Here is a 23,723-nt window from a genome sequence, read left to right as displayed (position 1 = left end):
AAGTGAGTTAGGAAGGTGGTGCATAGAGCATTCAGTGGCACACAGAACTGTATATTCATCTTATAGAATATTTTAAATTATTCTTCATCATTACTGCCATATTAGTATTAATGTCAGCGCTAATATTACTCTCAGTGACATTAAAGTTCATTATAAGAAATACACTTGAAATTGAATAAAAAGCTCCATCATATTTCATTCCTAGGTGCACAATAAAAATATCTACTTGATATAGTCCTAATATCATTACCTAATATCACTACCATCCTAATAAAATGGAAGGAAGGTCAGGTGCAGAGATTCAGTGTATTCTAAGGGTAGAAATTTGATTCCACAAAGCTTCAGGAATAGTTCAGATCTTTTTTTGTAAGTCCCTAAATAACTGGGGTTTAATAAGAAGATAACCAATTTCTGAGAATGAGTAGACTTTTCATCCTCCTGACAGCATGTCAGTTATTGTGCAGGTTGAGGGTCTTTTCTGGCTGCTTGAGAACATTCCCTTGCAGATTTCTTTAGTGTTATATTGGGGACATTCACATTACAGGCAAGAATCTTTATTATGAGGGTCTTTCAATGGACTGAAAAGATGTGAGTTTTTGAATTTTTCATTCCAAGGATTTCATAACCTAAAAGTAGGATAATTTGAGGATAGCAAGTCAACCTCTTAAAGAAAGAATGAGAATGTACTAGAGGAGCGCTTATTCTCAAAGGAAGGGAAGAGTGAGAACATCTTATTGACCATCCAGGCCAGCATATAAAGCTTTCTTCCAAAGACAGAGAGCTATTCTCTTTCATTAGTAAAACCAAACCTTAAATTTAAAATTCATTTTCACACTGTGGCCTTTCCTGTGCCAGAATGCAATTTAAGCCAACAAATTTTCGATTTATTATTTATTATAAATTTCAGATATTTTAGCATGCACTATTTTTATAATTAATTGCTAATATTAATTATATAATATATAATATAGCATTCTATTTAATAAAAAGATACCTTTCCCACCCCTTAACTCTCAACAGTAGATTGGAGGGAAAAAAAGGATAGAAAGGAAAGGGAACTATGTTAGACTACTTCCTGTTGATTAGGGCCATAGAGTTTCTTGGTGATAGTTTGACCTATGCCATCAGGATATCTAATTTCTTCTTCTGTCTTTATACATGACTACTTACTAAACCCTTCCCAACATATACATTTTCTGGGATCTGTTATTTTGAGAACACTGTTTGAAACACAGGCTTTATTTGGGGAGTTTCCTATGATCTCTTGGGGTTTTACCTTGATCAACACAACAAGAAGCCATGGCAGAAAGAGTTCCTTTGAACTTACCCGTATTGTGTCAGATTCCTGAGCACCAAAACACAGAACATACAGGAACAGAAATTGCCTCTTCCTTGTTTTGTATACTCTGGTGTTTGTCTCTTTTATTTTTTTCTAGTCTACAGTAACTGGTAAAAATTTATGTTGACTCTGGAAATAAAAACAGACTAATTTGGTAAAATAAAAAACCTTCAATGAAAAACCATGCATCTAAATTAAAGATCATGTGAGTCTTGGAAAATGAAGATAATATAATCCACAGTAAATATACTGGTATCATATCAGTAGAGCGACCATAGTGGAAAGTCAGGATTTCTACTGAACACTTGTGATGTCATATGTCTTTACTAATAATTTTAATACCACAAAAGAGTCATTATCTATGTAAACTAAGCATGAATCTGTATTTCATCAATGTTATGAAATGATTACTGTAGCTTAAGTATGATTTAGGGTATCATCATTTTAATTAAATTATTCAATAACTATGAAATGTATACACACATCAAGACATTCATTATATTGATATTAATAGAGGTCAACTATATTCTTTCCATTCTAAGTATATATCTTTTTCTAACATTGCTGAATGTAGTATGAGAATCATATTCATACCTCTGCTTTAAGATTTGTCATGTGATATGGATAAATTATGGTTGAATTTTAAGTATGGAATGAACCAAAAGTGTAGAAAATGAGAAAAGAGTTTAGTTTGGAAAAAATAGAAATCACAACTAATATAGAAGTTTAAAAGCACCAGATTGTGCTTGTTGTTATCAATCTAAATTAAAAATCTAATATTTTCATCATGTCTTTCTCTGTATAATTTTGTTGGCTACATCTTAGACCTCAAAGGTTACCCACATGGTGAAGTCTTAGATCTTAGATAGGAGATAGTGTTAGATGGTGGATCTTGAAGAGGATGGGTTAAATAAAGGCTCATGTCTTTACCGTCACATCACACTTTGGGATGTCAGTCTGCCTCTTGAACTTCTCAGTCACGAGGTCTGTGTGTTAATTCAGCTCAATGTATCGCACTGAGATTGCTGCCTCACCATTAGCTCCATATGTACAGGGAAAATTAATCACGGTTTAGAATCTCCAAAATTGTAAACTCTAGTGTATGTCTTCTCTTTATAGGTTGATTTTCTTGAGTATTTTCTTTCTTATTTTTTTTATCTTTATTAAATTGGGTATTTCTTATTTACATTTCGATTGTTATTCCCTTTCCCGGTTTCCTGGCCAACATCCCCCTAATCTCTCCTCCTCCCCTTCTCTATGGGTGTTCCCCTCCCCATCCTCCCCCCATTACCGCCCTCCCCCCAACAATCTCGTTCACTGGGGGTTCAGTCTTGGCAGGACCAAGGGCTTCCCCTTCCACTGGTCCTCTTACTAGGATATTCATTGCTACCTATGAGGTTGGAGCCCAGGGTCAGTCCATGTATAGTCTTTGGTTAGTGGCTTAGTCCCTGGAAGCTCTGGTTGCTTGGCATTGTTGTTCATATGGGGTCTCAAGCCCCTTCAAGCTCTTTCTTGAGTATTTTCTAAAGTGGCCAAAACCTCGCTTGTGTTTCTTCTCAGCTAATTCGTTATTGGCAATATTCTACACCAGGAGAAGAACATAGCTATTACCTATTGTCTACTACTCTTCAAATTTTCAATGCTTCAAACAGCAGTCACTCAATTTATATTAATTTTTTGATATATTTTCCATTTTCTTTCTCCTGTGTGCCTACTATTTATTGCCTTACTACTGGTATATTTTCTATTCATAACACTTTTGTGTCTGAAATTACCTGAAAATATTTGGAATAACTCAAAATTTATATTGAATTAAATCTCATACAGGGTGTGTTCAAAGGAATAACTGAGGTGTGGTTTCATAAACAGGAAAGAGAAAGAAGATGCTTAACCTATCCTTTAGAAAATAGTTCCGTTTTATTATGCAATATACCTCAAATTTTAAGAACTAATGCAGGTTGATTCTGTAGTAGATTAACTCAGAACTCATAAAAATTACACTTACTTAAGCAACAAGGTCATAGAAGATTTACCCAGCTTGAAATAAATCAAAATCATTTTGTTATGTTTTAACCTAAGTCCTAAAGAGTATATAAAAATCAACAATATATTGGTGTAATTAGATCTTCAGTGAGATTTATGAGATACTGATGTGAGGAACAAGGCTAGCTCATCTATAACCAAGGATATAAAATCTTCATTGTAATTTTGAAAGCAGCTGCACTTATATTTGTTACTCTTATTAAAAATTCAAATGTGGAGCTAGATAGATGACTCAGAGGTTCCGAACACTTGCTCATTTTTATAGAGGAATGAGATTTTATATCTTGAACATACATGACATCTCACAACCATATGGAACTTCAGTAATAGGGAATCTGATGCACTCTTCTGGGTTACATAGGATCAAGGTATGTATGTGATACATACATACAGGAAAAAACTTATACACATAAAATAAAAGTAAATCTTTAAATATCTGAATTTGTGTGAACCCCAAATTACACATTATTACTTATTTTATTGTTTTTGTTAATATTACATAAGGTACTATATCTATATCAAATAAAAATATCAGGAACACACATTTATACATACATATATATATATACATATATATATATATATACAGACTATATTTGAAACTGTAGGGCATACTTTGTTTTACAGTATAAATGTGGGCTAAGTATATTTTCATAGATAGTAAATGTTTATATGAGAGGTAACTTAATAGGTATAAGGAAAATCTATAGCTGCATTATTGAAGTATAAATTAGTTAAGTAATTGACTAACAAATATGTTTAGTTGATGATTTTTATTAAAGATATTCCACCTTACGTATATGTTGGTCTGTTAGAAGATATTTTGAGATTTTAGTAGTTTATAAATTATGCATTTTAACAGTTTTAAATATTATATCACATAAATTTAACGACAGAGTTCTTTATTACTTTGTCAGTGAAGATATTTTCATTTTTCCCCTAAACTTTATTCTTCTCATATGTATTGGAACTGGTGAGTGGAAACAGAAATGACTAATGATTATAAGGCTAATTAAAGATATATTAGCATTAAGATTGGTTATAAGATTTTACTGTTTATTTCTAAACCACCATTTTCCCATTTTTAGCAAAAATTTGCTCTAGTTTTTGATGTTTGTTTGAGTATCTGTTTATTTTTGAAAAGATAAGTGAGGTTAGTAATTACCATCCTATCAATCATGAATTGAATATCCATTGTAAAGACTTGGGGTAAAAATTAGCCTGGAGGTTCAAATTTGATGCAGGTGAGTAATTGTAGTATACTTTAAATACCTGGCAGGCAAAAGACTAAGTGATGAAGAAAGACATGATTACTGCCTAGGGTTCTGTTTGGGGATGATTTTATTACCTCAAATTTAGAGAATTGCATATATTACTCTTGAGGTACTCATTTCACACAATATTTTTCATTTTATTAAATTTATTTATTTTTTCACTTTACAACCCAATATCAACCTTTCCTCTCCTCCAAGTACCCCCTCCCATAAGTCCTCCCTGTATTCTCCTTAGAAAGGGAAAGTCCCCCTCTGGGTGTCAACTTCTTCGACTTTTTCCATCCCACACACCATCTCCCCAACCTTTCCCTCTTAGGCCTCTTCCCCATCCCAGATCTCTGGCATGTCCTAGAGATTGCCCTGGTCTCCAGGTGATCTCTTTTCTCTCTACCCTGCTCTCCCCAAATATGATCCTGCCTTCTCCCATCTATTTTTCTCCTTCGACCCAACTGTGATATCTATTTTGTTTCCCCTTCTGAGAAAGATTGAACCATCATCCCTTGTGTTCTCGTAATTTGGCTCTTTGTGGTTTGTTGATTATAAAATTATTATCCTGTACTTTATAGCTAATATCTATTTATAATTGAACATGCATACCATTCATGTTCTTTAGGGTCTAAGTTACCACCATGAGGATATTTTCTATTTCCATCCATTTGCCTGTGAAAGTCATGTTCTTGTTTTTATAAATCAAAGACCTCAACATAAAACTAGACACACTTAGTCAAACAGAACAGAAAGTGTGGGATATCCGTGAACTCATTTGTAAAGAAGACAAATTCCTTAAGAGAACATCAATGACTCAGGCATTAAGGTCCAAAATTAATAAATGGAACCTCATGAAACTGCAAAACTTTAGTAAGTCTAAGGACACTGACAAAAGAACAAATCAGCATCCCATAGATTGGAAAAGTATCTTCATCAACCCTACATCTGACAGAGGGCTAATATCCAAAATTTACAAAAAGTTCAAGAAGATAGACACTGACAATCCAAAAAACCTAATTGAGAAAATGGGGTGCAGAGCTAAACACAGAAATCTCAACAGAGAAATGTTAAATAGCTGAGAAGCACTTAAAGAAGCGTTCAAAGTGATTGGTCACCAGGAAAATGCAAATCAAACCAACTCTGTGATTCCACTTTGGACCCATCTCAAAGAACAGTACATGTGGGCAAGGTTGAGGAGCAAAGGGAACACTCCTCCACTGTTGGTGGGAGTGAAACTTGTACATCCACTTTGTAAAGCAGTCTGATAGTTTCTCAGAAGATTGGGAATAGTTCTAATTTAAGACCCAGCTATACCACTCCTGGGCATACAATATACAAAAGATACTCCACAATAGTACAAGGACACTTGATCAGCTATTATGTTCACAGTAGCTTTATTCATAATAGCCAGAAATTGGAAACAACCTAAATGTCTCTCAAGTGAAGGATGAATACAGAAATGTGGTATATCTACATAATGGAATACTACTCAGCCAATATTTTTCATTTTTATTTTAGCTTAAAATTACTTTACATTTGGACTATAATGCACTGATGTATGGATTATAAGTAGAGTTTACCATGTTATTTATTCTCAAATTGAGACAATTGTGAGATTGAAAAGACTTGATAAAGGTAATTATACTGAAATTCCTAATTATCAGCCAAAACTATACTGAGAGTTCTCAAACCAGGGTCATGCTTATTGCAATGTTGGTATCAGAAAATAAAATGAAGATATAGCATTCTTCATTTACATATGCACAGTCATGCACGCACACACAAGAACACACACACACACACACACACACACACACAAATTGTGTCACTGTCTTTCTTATATCTGGATTTCTTACCAGTCCGAATTGGTTTACTTCTCTAAAATAGCCACTTGATCACTCACTCCCTTGGTCTCTTTCAAAAACTATTCTGATGCATTGGGAGTAAATTTATCCATTTTTTCTTTGTTTATTTTATTTTTTGCAGTGTGGAGGATGTTCCTGATGATGTCTTCGTCTGAATGCAGACTGTATGGCTATCTTCACTTCAAAAAAGAGATAATTATGCTTTATTATTCCTAGGTGGATAACAAAAATACAAAAAGTAAATTTCTTTTAATGATGTAGAATAACTAGAACTTATCATACTCCAGTGAGATTCACTACAGAAGCTAAATACACATTCCAGGATCTTTATATAAAACAAAGTAGGTTTTGTTTTTGTATAGCTTTATGGGTTACACTGTTAAACAGTAATGTTATATCAAATACATCAATACTTAATATCATATAAATAACCTGGAAAAACAAACCATTGAAAGGGTAAAAGTATATATATATATATATATATATATATATATATATACACCCATTTACATATATGTGTGCGTATGCATCTATTATGTATTATCTTTTGATATTTATCATCAATGTAGACTCTTAAATGTATATATTACGTGATTCTAAGATTAAACCTATTATGATTTTATTATCACAATGACCAAACCAGGGAATAGTGACAGCAAAATATTGAATGTTGCCTCTTTGAAAAAGAAGTACAAAATGATATATTGAAATATTAATCCCCTTATTCTTGATAAATTTAGTTATGTATAATGAGAATATATTGTTCAGTCTTTATTTATATGTGTGTGTATGTGTGTGTGATACTAATCAGTATTTTAAAATCAAAAAGGAAATGAGTTTTGCAGACAAATGGATGAAACTAGAAAATATCATCCTGAGTGAGGTAACTCAGATCAAAAAGGGCATGTATGGTATGTTCTCACTAATAAATGGACATTAGCTGAAAAAACAAGTGCAGAATACCCAAGATACAGTCTACAGAACTAAAAAAGGTCAACAAGCTGAAGAGCCCAAGTGAAAATGACTCAGTCCCACTTGGGAGGGAGAAAAAAGCAACTGCAAGGAGGAAGGGAAGCGCTTAGGAAGGAAAGGGGAGGGTGGAGGTGGGAGAGGGGGTGAAGAGGAAACATCACCTGAGGGCCAGCAGAAAGAATATAAACAGGCAACCTCTGGAGGTGGAGGTGGAGTTAGGAGGGCCCTCTAGAATGTACCAGAGACCTGGGAGGTAAGAGCTTCTCAGAACTCAAAGAGAGGGACCTTAAATAAAATGCCCTACAGTGGGGAGAGGGAACTTGTAGAGCCCACCTACAGCAGAAAGACAGAACATCAAGTAAGTGATGGGGTTGCTATCCCACAGTCAAACCTCTGATCCATAATTGTTCCTGTCTGAAAGAATTGCAGTGATGGAAATAGAAAAGAACCCAAGGAAAAAGAGGTACAGAAACAGGCCCAAAGTGGGATCCAGCTCAAGGGGAGACCCCAAGGCCTGACACTATTACTGAGGTTATGGAGCACTCACAAAAAGGGACTTATCATGTCTGCCCTCCAAAAGACCCAACAAACAGCTTAGTCAGATGCAGACATTTGTACCGAACCAAAGAACAGAAGCTACTGACCCCTGTGGTTGAATTAGAAAAAAGCTGGAGGAAGCTAAGGAGTAGGGAAATCCTGTAGGAGGACCTGCAGTCTCAATTAACCTGAACCCCCAAGGGATCTCTCAGACATAGATCACCAACCAGGCAGCATACACCAGCTGATATGAAGACCCCAACACATACAGCAGAGGACTGCTGGGTCTGGGTTCAGTCAGATAAGATGCATGTAAACCTCAAGAGACTCTTGGTCCCGGTGACTTTAGAGATCTGTATGGTGGGTGGGGTGGGGATATCCTCATGGAGACAGGTATGGATGGGGAGGAGGTATGGGTTGTAGAACAGTTGGAGGCTGGACCAGGAAGAGAATAAAATCTGGAATGTAAAGAAGATAATTAAAAAATAAACAAATAAATAAATAAAATGAAAAATAAAAAGTAGAGGCTGGATGAGAAAAAAAGAATGAGAAGACTCCACCTTTAACACTTGGTCTCCAGATGGTTGTCCATTTTTTTTGCAATTTGTGGGGGTTTAGGAGTGTGAACTTGCTGAATGCAGTATGCCACTTTGGTAATTAGAATTTAAGGACTAGTGCTATATAAAATTTATTTTTTGCCTTCTGCTTTTAGGTTACAATTCTTCCTCTACCATGCTGTCCATTTTGGAAATGTAAGCACAAATATCATTTGCATAAGTTGCGTTGGTTATGGTGTTTTACAACAGCAACAGAAAAGTAATTAACACAGAGTTAAACAAGAGAAAAGGTAGGTGAAGAAAGGAAATGTGAAAAACGGTATAGCCCTTGTCTTTTACTCACCCAATCAAGTATATTCACACTACCTGTGAGTTCAGGACCAATACTATGTGAGACAACATACACACAGCAGATAGATACAGTTTCTATAATAAAGCATGCACATGGACTTACATAACATATTTGCCTTTGGTCACTGAAGCACAAAACAGGGTAATACTAATTTAACTTCTGGAGAAATCATAAATAGAGGCAACTGAATCTATATTTGGGCTTACTCAAAGTTTTCAACGTCTTGTTTGTTGGTTTTGTTAATGATGTACTGTAGAATCAGTTCTCTTCAGAAATGAGAGAGCAAGAGTTTCAGAATAATTACATGAGAAAATGCATATATATATATATATTGTACTCTGTCAATCACAGATAATTCACAGCATCAAAGTGAGGAATGGAAAATCGTTCATCAATGCTCTTACATGCATCAGGAACTAAGTCATGGCTCCAATGTCAGAGCAGCTGTCAATGTTAGAAGCTGCAGGTCTATGGAGATCATTGTCAAGACTGCTAGTTTCCCTGCTGTGTGACTTTCCCATCCATTTAAACTTTACGCATTTGGCAAATTCTTTTGAAAAAAAAAAACTATTTCATTTGGCAAGAATCAGAATGGCATATCAAACACATCCTCTTCTTTTTTTTTCTTTTTTCTTGGATACTTTATGAATTTACATTTCAAATATCATTCCCTTTCCCCCACTCTCCCACACCCTCTCCCCACTCCCTCTGCTTCTATGAAGATGCTCTCAATCCTACCCACCCATTCCCACCTCCTCTTCTTCACCATTATTCAAATGGTTAGAAAACAGTCTGCACTCCCTCTTCCATTTATAATTACATGCTGCATTCTTATTAGAGTATATTCTGTGTGATTTTCAAGTACAGAATGATGTACGCGTTATAATTACTTAGGGTTTTATTTAACATTATTTCAAGAGGCTTTGGATTAAAGTCTTGTTAAAAATCAGTAATAAATAGATTAATTAGTATCTAAATAATAATAGTCTGCCTGCAACATTTTTCCACAAGAAATCCATTCTATGGAATCCCAACTTTACTAGATCATTACCATTACGAATCAAGAGAGTTTACCTTAAATATTTTGTAAAAATATAATAAAATTTCTGGTGCCTTCCACAGTAGCACTCACTTCATTACCAGAAAACATATGAATAGAGTGGAAATTAGAATCTTTCAATTTAGATTCAAATTCAGAATGGAAAAATTATGAATTAAATTTTCTAACTGCCAAAAAATTAAAAATTAATAGTAACACACAGATTTGCTACAGTATATTAGAACAGGATAGCGTTGATTTCAGATAGGTATAAATATATATGCTTGCCAAAAGTCTTTATTTCTGTCACTTGTGTCTCATACAGTCCAGGAAGACATACATCATTTTGAATATAGTTGTTGGATAGATTATAAATTTAGTACTTTAAGAATTGTTTTTTCATTAATCTTATTTCTCTGTATATTTGCACAAATGTCTTTTGGATGAAATTTATGTAATTTTTGTAAATGTTTTAGTATTACATTTAAAATCTTTGAACCTATTAGAAATTAATTTTTTAAATAAGGAATCAAAACTCAGTTACAATTTATAGTAATTAGTCCTAGCATAGAGATGTGAGATGTGTATCAGAACAAAAGGAACAAAATAAAGCTCTTGGACAAATGAATGAACTTTGATTTTTATTGAGAAACTAAATACATTATTTTTTAGTGCATTAGTTTGCAGTGAAAATGGCTCTGCATTGACATGTTAGAATCCCTAAAACATCAGCAATTAATTCTCTTGTGATTTATTTTAGAAGTGACTATGGTAGTTCTAATTATACAATTCACTGGTTTTATTATTATTATTATTATTATTATTATTATTATTATTATTATTAACTTGAGTATTTCTTATTTACATTTCCAGTGTTATTCCCTTTCCCGGTTTCCAGGCAAACATCCCCCTAATCACTCCCCCTCCCCTCATTTATGGGTGTTCCCCTCCCCATCCTCCCCCCATTGCCGCCCTCCCCCCAACAGTCTAGTTCACTGGGGGTTCAGTCTTAGCAGGACTCAGGGCTTCCCCTTCCACTGGTGCTCTTACTAGGATATTCATTGCTACCTATGAGGTCAGAGTCCAGGGTCAGTCCATGTATAGTCTTTAGGTAGTGACTTAGTCCCTGGAAGCTCTGGTTGCTTGGCATTGTTGTACATATGGGGTCTCGAGCCCCTTCAAGCTCTTCCAGTTCTTTCTCTGATTCCTTCAACGGGGGTCCTATTCTCAGTTCAGTGGTTTGCTGCTGGCATTCGCCTCTGTGTTTGCTGTATTGTGGCTGTGTCTCTCAGGAGCGATCTACATCCGGCTCCTGTCGGCCTGCACTTCTTTGCTTCATCCATCTTGTCTACTTGGGTGGCTGTATATGTATGGGCCACATGTGGGGCAGGCTCTGAATGGGTGTTTCTTCTGTGTTTGTTTTAATCTTTGCCTCTCTATTCCCTGCCAAGGGTATTCTTGTTCCCCTTTTAAAGAAGGAGTGAAGCATTCATATTTTGATCATCTGTCTTGAGTTTCATTTGTTCTAGGCATCTAGGGTAATTCAAGCATTTGGGCTAATAGCCACTTATCAATGAGTGCATACCATGTGTGTTTTTCTGTGATTGGGTTACCTCACTCAGGATGATATTTTCCAGTTCCAACCGTTTGCCTACGAATTTCAGTCAGTGTTTTTGATACCTGAGTAATATTCCATTGTGTAGATGTACCACATTTTCTGTATCCATTCCTCTGTTGAAGGGCATCTGGGTTCTTTCCAGCTTCTGGCTATTATAAATAAGGCTACGATGAACATAATGGAGCACATGTCTTTTTTATATGTTGGGGCATCTTTTGGGTATATGCCCAAGAGAGGTATAGCTGGATCCTCAGGCAGTTCAGTGTCCAATTTTCTGAGGAACCTCCAGACTGATTTCCAGAATGGTTGTACCAGTCTGCAATCCCACCAACAATGGAGGAGTGTTCCTCTTTCTCCGAATCCTTGCCAGCATTTGCTGTCACCTGAGTTTTTGATCTTAGCCATTCTCACTGGTGTGAGGTGAAATCTCAGGGTTGTTTTGATTTGCATTTCCCTTATGACTAAAGATGTTGAACATTTCTTTAGGTGTTTCTCAGCCATTCGGCATTCCTCAGCTGTGAGTTCTTTGTTTAGCTCTGAACCCCATTTTTAATAGGGTTATTTGTCTCCCTGCGGTCTAAATTCTTGAGTTCTTTGTATATTTTGGATATAAGTCCTCTATCTGTTGTAGGATTGGTAGAGATCTTTTCCCAATCTGTTGGTTGCCGTTTTGTCCTAACCACAGTGTCCTTTGCCTTACAGAAGCTTTGCAGTTTTATGAGATCCCATTTGGCGATTCTTGATCTTAGAGCATAAGCCATTGGTGTTTTGTTCAGGAAATTTTTTCCAGTGCCCATGTGTTCCAGATGCTTCCCTAGTTTTTCTTCTATTAGTTTGAGTGTGTCTGGTTTGATGTGGAGGTCCTTAATCCACTTGGACTTAAGCTTTGTACAGGGTGATAAGCATGGATCGATCTGCATTCTTCTACATGTTGCCCTCCAGTTGAACCAGCACCATTTGCTGAAAATGCTATCTTTTTTCCATTGGATGGTTTTGGCTCCTTTGTCAAAAATCAAGTGCCCATAGGTGTGTGGGTTCATTTCTGGGTCTTCAACTCTGTTCCATTGGTCTATCTTTCTGTCTTTGTACCAATACCATGCAGTTTTTATCACTATTGCTCTGTAATACTGCTTGAGTTCAGGGATAGTGATTCCCCCTGAAGTCCTTTTATTGTTGAGGATAGTTTTAGCTATCCTGGGTTTTTTGTTATTCCAGATGAATTTGCAAATTGTTCTAACTCTTTGAAGAATTGGATTGGTATTTTGATGGGGATTGCATTGAATCTGTAGATTGCTTTTGGTAAAATGGCCATTTTTACTATATTAATCCTGCCAATCCATGAGCATGGGAGATCTTTCCATCTTCTGAGGTCTTCTTCAATTTCTTTCTTCAGAGTCTTGAAGTTCTTATTGTATAGATCTTTTACTTGCTTGGTTAAAGTCACACCGAGGTACTTTATATTATTTGGGTCTATTATGAAGGGTATCATTTCCCTAATTTCTTTCTCGGCTTGTTTCTCTTTTGTGTAGAGGAAGGCTACTGATTTATTTGAGTTAATTTTATACCCAGCCACTTTGCTGAAGTTATTTATCAGCTTTAGTAGTTCTCTGGTGGAACTTTTGGGATCACTTAAATATACTATCATATCATCTGCAGATAGTGATATTTTGACTTCTTTTTTTCCGATCTGTATCCCTTTGACCTCCTTTTGTTGTCTGATTGCTCTGGCTAGAACTTCAAGAACTATATTGAATAAGTAGGGAGAGAGTGGGCATCCCTGATTTTACTGGGATTGCTTCAGGTTGGCTTTTTTTTTTTTTGAAAAAAAAAAAGAATATTATTCCTAATGAAGAAAATGAACAGGTGTAGTATTTATAGCTTGGTACAAATTTGCAGTACACACTTCATAAAAGAAAAGATTGAACAGTATTTGAGAGGTATTTTTTAAATTTATATGTGGCCTCTATTCCAAACAGTAAAACTAATAACATTGCATCCTGGATCAATAGCAATAATGGTGAGTGGCTGAGGAAATTCTGTGTTCACGTCTTTGAAAAGTGAAGAGAAGGGGTGAGCAAGCACAGCTGGCAGTATGACAGGACTCTGCTCGGGTTGACATCACAACCTCGAAAGCACATTAGGAGCACTGTTTGTGCCAGAGATTGCCACTAGCTCTGAATTACAACAATATCACTATTCCATTACGGAGTTCGCTTTCCATCTCAACACATAAGGTTGATGGTTACATAACACTTTATCAATAAATTTCTAAGGTATAAATCCATTTACCTCATAGAACAGAAGATATTTATAGCACAGGAAAGGCAAAGGCAGAAAGGTAACCAGGGGAATACATTCTGTAAGAAATTAATGGAACACTAACCTCCACTTTTCTTATGGAAGCATAGATTATTTTCACTAACATTAAAATCACAGTGTGACCGAACACTGACTAAGAAAAAAAAAAAAAACCACTGTGACCAAATCTAATAATAACTGAGTATAGCTACAGTCAATGAGTTATCATACAGTCAAGATCTTTAAGCTACTTTTAAATCTAATATAAATCAATTAATAATTGAGAAAATTAAAAACTATGCATGTTTATGAAGTACCAGGAAGTATATTCCTATACACATACATTATATAATGGCCTCATTATATCACTGTTATTCCTTCATGTATTCTGTATTTGTTTTAAACATTTTATTTTGACTGATAGACGAACATAAAATACAATATGAATAGGTACAATTTGGTGTTTTATACATGTGTCTGTATTAGTACAAACACACATACACATATACACATCACATATCACACATCATCACTATTTTACTAAATTACCACAATCCCTAGCTACATACTAATCCCTAGCTAAATACTGGTCCTTTTACCCAAAGACAAATGTATTCATTACCCTCCATCAAGCAAATTTCTTTATTAACAGAGCTTGTACAGAAAACCACAGCTCATCGAAATGCAGACTCATGAAAACCACTTCCAACTGAGATTGAACAGTCCTGCATCTATGGAACATCATGGGGTGGGGGTATTAGTAGAGTGAATGGATCGAGAGTTTTCTGTGAGGCTGCATCTTCTATGTATGACATAAATTATATTCACAAAATGTCACCAACAGTACTGCCTAAACATCAATTAAAGACAATAATAGTGGACAAAGGAGAGACCGAGGCTACAATTCTATACAAATAACTCTAGGTAGCTAAGAATTGCTGACAGTAGGAGAAGTAATCATTCTTGGGGAAGAATTCAATGATGGGTTATCCAATACAAAAGATCAGACCTGAAAAATACATACAAGTAGCATTATACAAGTTGAACAGGTCATATATTGTGATACACATGCATATTCATATACAGATATGCATGTAATAATAAGTAGTAAAAAAAGAGGACCAGAATATGAAAGAGAACCAAAAGGTTAGGGTGGAGGAAAGGGAAGGAGTAACTGATATAATTATATTATGATCTCAGAGAAGTATTTTCTCCTACTGCTTTTTTAATAAGAAGTGCAGTACACAGTTGCTGTAAGTAGATTTTGCATTGTGGAAGATCAACAGAATTTCTTGCTATGTCTGTTACTTAATCTTTTCCAGGCTTATGCCCCCTCCATTTTCCCCACCCAAACTCTCTAGCTTCTTTTCAAATTATTATTTATTATATTTATTTACAACCCAAATTCTGCCCCATTCCTGATTCCCCCACACACATTTCTTTCCCCTATTCCCTCCCCTTCACCTTTGAGAGGGTGCTCTCCCCCTGTATTCCACTCACTTGAGCCTCAAGTCTCTACAGGATTAGTCACATCTTTCCCACTGTGGCCAGACAAGGCATTCATTCCTCTGCTACGTATGTGCCAGAGAGCCCCTGACTAACCATGCATGCTCTTTGGTTGATGATTTATTCTCTGGGAGCTTTCAGGGGTCCAGGTTAGTTGACGTAGTTGGTCTTCCCATGGGGTTGCTGCCTCCTTCAGGTCCTTTAATCCTTCCCCTAACTCTTCCATAGAGGACCCTGACCTCAGTCCAATGCGTGGCTGTAAGTATCTATATCTGCCTCTGTCAGCTGCTGATAGAGACTCTGAGGACAGGCATGCTAGGCTCCTGTCTATAAGCACAGCATGGCATGAGTAATAGGGTCAGAGTTTGGTTCTTGCCCCTGGAATGGATCCTAAATTGGGCTGGTCACTGATCAGCCATTTCTCAGTCTTTGCTCCTTTCTTTCTCTACATTTCTTTTAGACATGCACAGTTTTGGATCGAAAAAGTTGAACATGATTTGGTGTCTCCATCCCTCCACTGGGGGCCTTGTCTAAATACTAGAGGTGGTCTCTTCAGGTTTTATCTCTCCACTGTTGGGCATTTTGGTGAAAGTCACTCACTTTGACTCCTGAGAGCCTCTTCTAGAGTTTCCTGCAACCCAACACAATCCAGCCCAACCCAGCCCAATGCAGTAGCTGTATATTTCCTTCCATTCATTCTCCTGGATTCTTTTATTTTTTTAAGTTTGTATTGGTTATTTTGTTTATTTAAATTTCAAATGTTATCCCCCTTCCTGGTTTCCTCTCCAATAACTCCCCATCCCACCCCTTACCCCTGCCTCCTCTTCCATGAGAGCTCCCTCACCCACCCACCCACCCACCCACTCACTCACTCACTCACTCCTGCCCCACCACCCTAGCATTCCCTTACACTGGGACATCAAATCTTCACAGGACTAAGGGCCTCCCCTCCCTTTGATTCCAGACAAGGCCATCCTCTACTACATATGCAGCTGGAGCCATGGATCCCTCCATGAATACTCTTTGGTTAGTGGTTTCATTCCTGGGAGTTCTGGATGCTTTGGTTGGTGGATATTGTTGCTATTCCTATGGGGTTACAAACCCCTTCAGCTCCTTAAGTCCTTCCCCTAACTCCTCCATTGGGTTTCCTCTGCTCAGTCTGATGGTTGACTGCAAGCATATGCACCTATATCGGTAAGGCTCTGGCTGAGCCTCTCAGAAGACATCCGTATCAAACGCCTGTCAGCAAGCACTTCTTGGCATCAGCAATAGTGTCTGGGTTTCATGGCTGCATATGGGATAGATCCCCAGGTGGGACAGTCTCTGGATAGTCTTTTCTTCAACTTTTGTGAGATCAAACCTTTTAGATTTCAAGAATCAATGAGATGGTGTGGGGTTTGTCTTTCTATACTTGCCCAATTCACTGGTTATCTTCCTTTCCACTCAGTCTACCTAAAGCAAGGAGGTGTTCTTGGTTTTGATAAAATTTTTTGACAATGTATGTATGAGTCTTATTCTTTTCAACCAATCACCAGTGGCCACTCATATATTTTGTTTACATTTCTTGGCTGTTATAGATATTAGTTCCAAAAACATGGGACACAAATGCCTCTTTAACATACTAAGCTCATTGTTATTGGATATATAACTAGGAGTTGGATTGCTAGATAAGATTTTTTATTTAAATATCTATGTATACATATATTTTGAAGGTATCCTCACACTGTTTTGCCTGCAGATTATATAAACCTATCTCTAACTGTGGCTATGTGTGTGTGTGTGTGTGTGTGTGTGTGTGTGTGTGTGTGTGTGTGGAGAGAGAGAGAGAGAGAGAGAGAGAGAGAGAGAGAGAGAGAGAAGACAGACTTTTAAAATCCATTCCTACGGATTCTATTTCAGTAATGTTTAACTTGACCTAAGAACAATAAGGCACACACTGCCTTTTGCATTTTCATCTGCTTATGCTTATTCAATGTTTCATGGCAATGAACAAAGTTTCCTTGTGTTAATTCCTGTATTAATCAAGTTAGTCTGTTTTGTACTAGCCAAAGAAGATGTTAGTAAGTCAAACTCATTCACATTCCAAGCAGTGTCAGAGTAAAGACTAGGAACCAGTAGAAGTTGACAAGTAGGCCTTCTCTGAATTGTAACCAGTAGGTAAAATAGTGTGTTTCTAGTGAATGTCTCACTCACACATTATTTGTTATTCTGAAGGACAATTCCCATATTTTTCACATGTCCCTTTCAGCCATAATGGACTATGATTGATTCTAAGCAGGAATAGGGCCCTGGGCATTTAAATCTCTCTGTTATTTGAGACTTGAAAGGTAGTACTTTTTAGTCTTTAAAAAATACTACAAGTACGAAGAGACATTGTAAGTATTAGTTTTCAAATTTAACTTCAGAATTTGGAAAAATTAATGGGATAGATTCACTCACATGGTGTACCTCATCCTATGTCAAACGTATCAGTCATGTATCTCTGATTCCAGAGATGTACCTGTCCATTACTACATTCAGCTTCAGTGAAAACCCTCAAATCAGAATGGAGATCTAACTATTCTAATACTCAGCTTGACATAGTTAATGGTCTCCCAAGTGCAAATTGGTTTTCAAATCTACACTGATTTTAAAAAGTATTAATTATTGGCCAGTATTTTCTCATTTGTCTTGACACTCAAAGAAGCTGCCTTTTGTTAAGATTGTTTTATCTTCATGAAAATGTCATATGTTTAGGCCGTAGGTTCTCTGAGGAGACTCTTGATATGAAGTTATTCATATCATATCTAGCACGTGTCGAGTGTTCAAGGTGAGCACTGTTGACATCCTGAGCATTAGTTGTCAGGGCTACAGGCCTAACCATGTGCACTTATACCATTTTTATTTCCCATATAGAAGACAGAGGGGTTATAAGTTGGATTTTAGTGGTATATGCACTCTAAACGGAAGTGTCTAGTTTTTCTTTAAACATATTACTCCATGTCCATCTCAGCTATACCATGATCTTGTAAGAAATAGCATAAAACCATCACAGAAATCATTAAGGAAAATGAATGGATATATAGCAGTTAATATTGAATTAATTTTAGCTAGGAGCCTTTAATGTTTCATTGCATGGATTATTTTATTGCAAGTTTTCAAACATGCCAAAAAGAGGAGAAGATATTATTGCTAATGATCCCACAATCTTAGCTCAGGTAAAATAAGCATTACAACAGTGCAATCAATCACTGCCTTAGATATTCTATGCAATTAATTGTCTGCAGTTCTTTTCTGATCCTTATTTGTCTTTTCTACTCTTATTGAAATTTGTCTAAAATGCAATACTAGTTTATATATATATATATATACATATATATATATATGCTGCTATAAGTATTGTCTTGTGGTTTGATTTTTTTTTTAGTCACAAACAGAATAAATTCCAAAAGCATGGGCCTCAGTGGTAATTTTTTACCATTCTTGAGGCAACCAGAGAGCATCGAGGAGACAATGAAGGTTTTTGAAAGTATGTCAGGGGTTGGGGATTTAGCTCAGTGGTAGAGAGCTTGCCTAGGAAGCGCAAGGCCCTGGGTTCGGTCCCCAGCTCCGAAAAAAAAAAAAGAACCAAAAAAAAAAAAAAAAAAAACAAAAAAAACCCAAAAAACAAAAACAAAAACAAAAACAAAAAAAAAAAAAAAAAACGAAAGTATGTCAAAGTTTGGAACAGAGACTGAAGGAATGTCCACCTCTTCCTTCCTTCCCACCCTGACATTCTCCTACACTAAAGGGTCCAGCCTTAGCAGGACCAAGGGCTTCTCCTCCCATTGATGCCCAAGAAGGCCAACCTCTGCTACATATGCAGCTGGAGTCCTAGGTCTCTTCATGTGAACTCTTTGGATGATGGTTTAGTCCCTGAGAGCTCTTGGTTATTATCTTTGTTCTTATGGGGTTGCAAGCCCCTTCAGCTCCTTCAATCCTTTAACTCCTCCAATGGTGACCTCATTCTGAGTTCAACGGTTGGCTGCTAGCATTCACCTCTGTATTTGTCATGCTCTGGCAGAGCGTCTCAGGAGACAGCTATATCAGGCTCTTGACAGCATGCCCTTCTTGGCATCAGCAATATTGTCTGGGTTTGGTAGCTGTATGTATGTGGGCTGGATCTCCAGGTGGGGCAGGCTCTGAATGGTCATTCCTTCAGTCCCTGCTCCAAACCCAACATAAAATTTTATGCATGCTAATCAAGTGTTCTGTCACTAAGGTACACCTAGAAATTCCATTTCCATATCAAGTGGCATACGTTCTACATACAAATGGTACCAACAGTGCTAAAAATGTGATCTTTTTATATTGTATGAAGTTGAGAATAGAGTACTTAAAAAATTGCTCTGGTTGATGACAACACTCTGATACAACAAGGTTCCCTTCTTTTTATTGTTCCTACCATGCCCTTTCTAACAAAAAATGCAGGAAGAATGTTATAATAAATTATTTTCAGAAAGGTCAATAATGCATTTGACTCTTTTCTGCACTGCTAGTCCTTTCTGCTACCAGAATTTAAAGGGGTTTACATATTTTAAAATATATTTCTATTTTCTGTGCTTTGCTCTGTGATTCTGAAACACAGTTTTCAAACTGGGGGTTCTATTTTTTGAGGGAGGGGTTGGTATTGATTTTGGGGAGTTGTGATTTATGCTTCTAATGTGAGAAAACTGAATATTTAGTTTTCCATCATTATATCCTATGATATATTAGAGTATATTATATATGGAAAATAAGTATTATTTCTAGAAACTTCGTTGGACAAATGTATATGGAATTGTTGGTAGGCATCCTGAGTCTTGTGAAATGTATGTCTAGGATGAATAAAACTGTGCTTGAATAAAGACTTTTATCTACATAGATGCATTTATTTTTAACTTAACTTTAATAACATGGTGCATTTTATTTGACAGCTTGATATTCCTTTGTATTCTCCCCGTGGGTATCTTCCATGATTCAAAAAAAAAATTCAATAGCAATTATTCGACATCAAAATGTCATTATCGCTGCTCATCTTTCTAATTTTGTTTGAAGAGTCTTTGCTTTCATAGTATTTACATTCCATCAGCTCTTTCTTCCAGTTCCCAGCACTTTCCTTTCTAAGTGTCATTTTTGCCTACTGTTCAAGAATGGGTCAAGCTTAGAATGAAAGGAGTTTATTTAGGATTTATTCTAATTGACAATAAATGGCCTGGGGATTTATGTGCCGCAGCTGTCCCTTATTAGATCATAGTTCAGGTCATCAAATTAAAATAAGCTGTCCTAAATTCTGTACTGTACAAGGAAAGAAAAGAAACCCATTAGGCCCTCTCAGAAAGCCCTTTAGAGAGAATTATGTTGACGGCCTGAGTATAGAATGAACCAGATGACAGCAATGCTGCAGTGCCTGTCACTGCCACTCATTCTCATGCATCCTGCTTTGGGCAGGGGCACAATTGAGGTGCATAATGGCCTGGCTGTCAGCTTTGGGTCAGGAGGTCAAGGTGCATGGGGGTGAGGTTCTTTCTAAGCTTTCAGCCTGCTGTTCTGAGATTTCCATTCCCAAAGTCTGGGTGTTATGAATTATGAAATGCTACAGAGTTGTGTCATTTTCAGGTATTTCCCTCACTGTCTACTTGAAAACCATTTTACTTATATATAAACTTCTATAGGTGAGGTTCTTGGGAGATGTATCCAGCCCTAGTTTGGTTGGAAGAATGCTATTGGGCCCTGACAAAGAAGTGAAAGTTCTAAGATTAAAAGCCAAATTTCTGACTGCCATATTATTTAATACTTTTACAATTGTCTGTAAAAGTAATATAAATGTAGATATCAATAATATTGTAAATATAAGTTTGTTATGGTATACCTCTATAGCAATTAGAAATATCTACCCTTTTCTAGTATTCTTTGTAACTGCCATTGTCAAACAGGAGCAAAATCGTATAGACAGATCTATTTGGGTTCAGGACAGATAGAGAGAGTTAAAAAAAATATATACTTGGCTTTTCATCAGTGGTACTACAAAAAAATGAGAACAACCAAAAGCAGAACTTTGAGGTTAAGTTCGGAAACACATTCAAATGCCACCCAAAGCAGTTGTCAGCAGAGCAGTTGCCTCAGAAGTCCTGAACAGTTCTGCAATGTGAACTACTTGCAATGAAGGGAAGAACAGTATGTCTGGCTTAGCGTTCCCATTCTTGCCTAAATGCTTTCATTTATGCAGCTAAGAGTTTTGGAGAAAGTCTTTGTCTTTAGAATGGACTGATTATAGCTCAATACAGTGATGGCATAGAGTTTAATAATCTTCTTAGCTGAAAATATTTAATAGTCCAAAACAATATACTGAAGAACTAATTCTCCTTTGCTCAAGGTAAGCTCTGTTGTCACTGATGGAGGATTATGAAGTCACCCGAAAAGCTAAGGTTTCATTTCAGTGAACCTCTAATTCCCATTACATTTAGAAATAAAACAAATAAAAGCATAATGGAATTTCCTTTTAGATTTTGTAAACCTACTTCAGTAGTACACACACACACACACACACACACACACACACAGAGAGAGAGAGAGAGAGAGAGAGAGAGAGAGAGAGAGAGAGAGAGACTTCTAAAGTTTCTAAAGTAAATAGGAATTTCCACCTTTCTCTAGTATCCTTTGTAACTGGCTGTGTAAGACAGGAGCAACATCTTAGAGACAGACCTCTGTGGATTCAGGGCAAAAGGAAAGAGTTATGAAACTGTATGTGTGCGTGCATGCGTGCGTGTGTGTGTGTGTGTGTGTGTGTGTGTGTGCATGCGTGCGTGCGTGTGTGTATGTGCGTGTGTGCGTGTGCGTGTGCGTGTGCGTGTGTGTGTGCACCTGTGTGTGTGTGTTCTTGTTTGTACATGCACTGGGATGTAGAAGCCCAGGAGAACATCATGATTATGGTCTATAAGATTCCCCTGAAACTTCAATATAGTCTTAGGCCTTTGTCAAACATCTATTCTTCTCAATTCTCCCACTCTGAACCCCATCTATCCTCGATGCTAGGCTTAATGGCAGTGACTTACTTCTTACATGGATACTGGTATCTTGTACTTATGTCTTCAAGCCTGCAAATTACACAGCTGTATTTTCAGCATGTGTCTTTTCATTTGAGTATCTTAGCAGGCCTGCTTGGTGGGTCAATTCAGTGAAACAAGTTAGAACCTAATTTTCTACTGAATTATCATGGTAATTTTCTAAAACAATAACCGTAATAAAAGCTTGGAATATATTACCAATTAGCCAACACTACTTTGAAGTGACTTAAACATATTCAATTTTAGCTTGGAAATACCCTGAGCATAAATTTGCTTTACATTTTTTCAATTTTCAAGAGAAGTTTTAATTTAACAAAAAGAGACACTGTATATTATACCAAGCAATAGCAACAAAGTCACTGAATACAACTGGAGTATGGAGTATCATGAAATGTTTTTGGCATAAATATATCTGATCCAATTTGACTGAATTTATTTCAACCGTTAATCTAAAATGTTATTTAATCCTATGAATAATTGTTGTATGCATAATATTTTAGACCTTGTTTCTCAAGTGCTTGATTTCTTTTTTTCTTCATTTTCAAAATATGAAAAACTCTTTTAGTTATTGTTGCTTTTATTGGACAGACTGTAGGTTGCACTCTTTGAACTCTGAATTGCCTCCTTTTGCCACAACGCAAAGAGGTATGGCTAATAGATTCTCAGCATAGACTTGAGCATTATTGCCACTTGTGAAAATAAGCTGAGTAGTACTTCACTGTGTACCACAATTTTTGTATCGATTCCTCTGTTGAAGGACATCTGGGTTCTTGCCAGCATCTGCTGTTATAAATAAAGCTGCTGTGAACATAGTGGAGCATGTGTGTGTCTTTGTTATATGTTGGAATATCTTTTGGGTATGTGCCCACGAGTGGTATACCTGAGTACTCAGGTAGTACTATGTTCAGTTTTCTGAGGAACCACCAGATATATTTCCACAACGGTTGTACCAGCTAGCAATCGCATCAACAATGGAGGAGTGTTCCTCTTTCTCCACATCTTGTCAGCATCTGCTGTCGCCAGAGTTTTTGATCGTAGCCATTCTGACTGGTGTGAGGTAGAATCTCAAGGTTGTTTTGATTTGTATTTCCCTGATGACTAAAGATGTTGAACATTTCTTTAGGTGTTTCTCAGCCATTTGATATTCCTCAGCTGAGAATTATTTGGTTAGTTCTGTACCCCATTTTTGTTAGGGTTATTGAGTTCTCTGAAGTCTAACTTCTTGAGGTTTTTGTATGTATTGGATATTAGACCTCTATCAGATGTACAAT

The sequence above is a fragment of the Rattus norvegicus genome, chromosome 16 (genome assembly GCF_036323735.1).
Source record: "Rattus norvegicus strain BN/NHsdMcwi chromosome 16, GRCr8, whole genome shotgun sequence".
Lineage (NCBI taxonomy): Eukaryota > Metazoa > Chordata > Mammalia > Rodentia > Muridae > Rattus > Rattus norvegicus.
Note: the sequence above shows the minus strand (reverse complement) of the source record.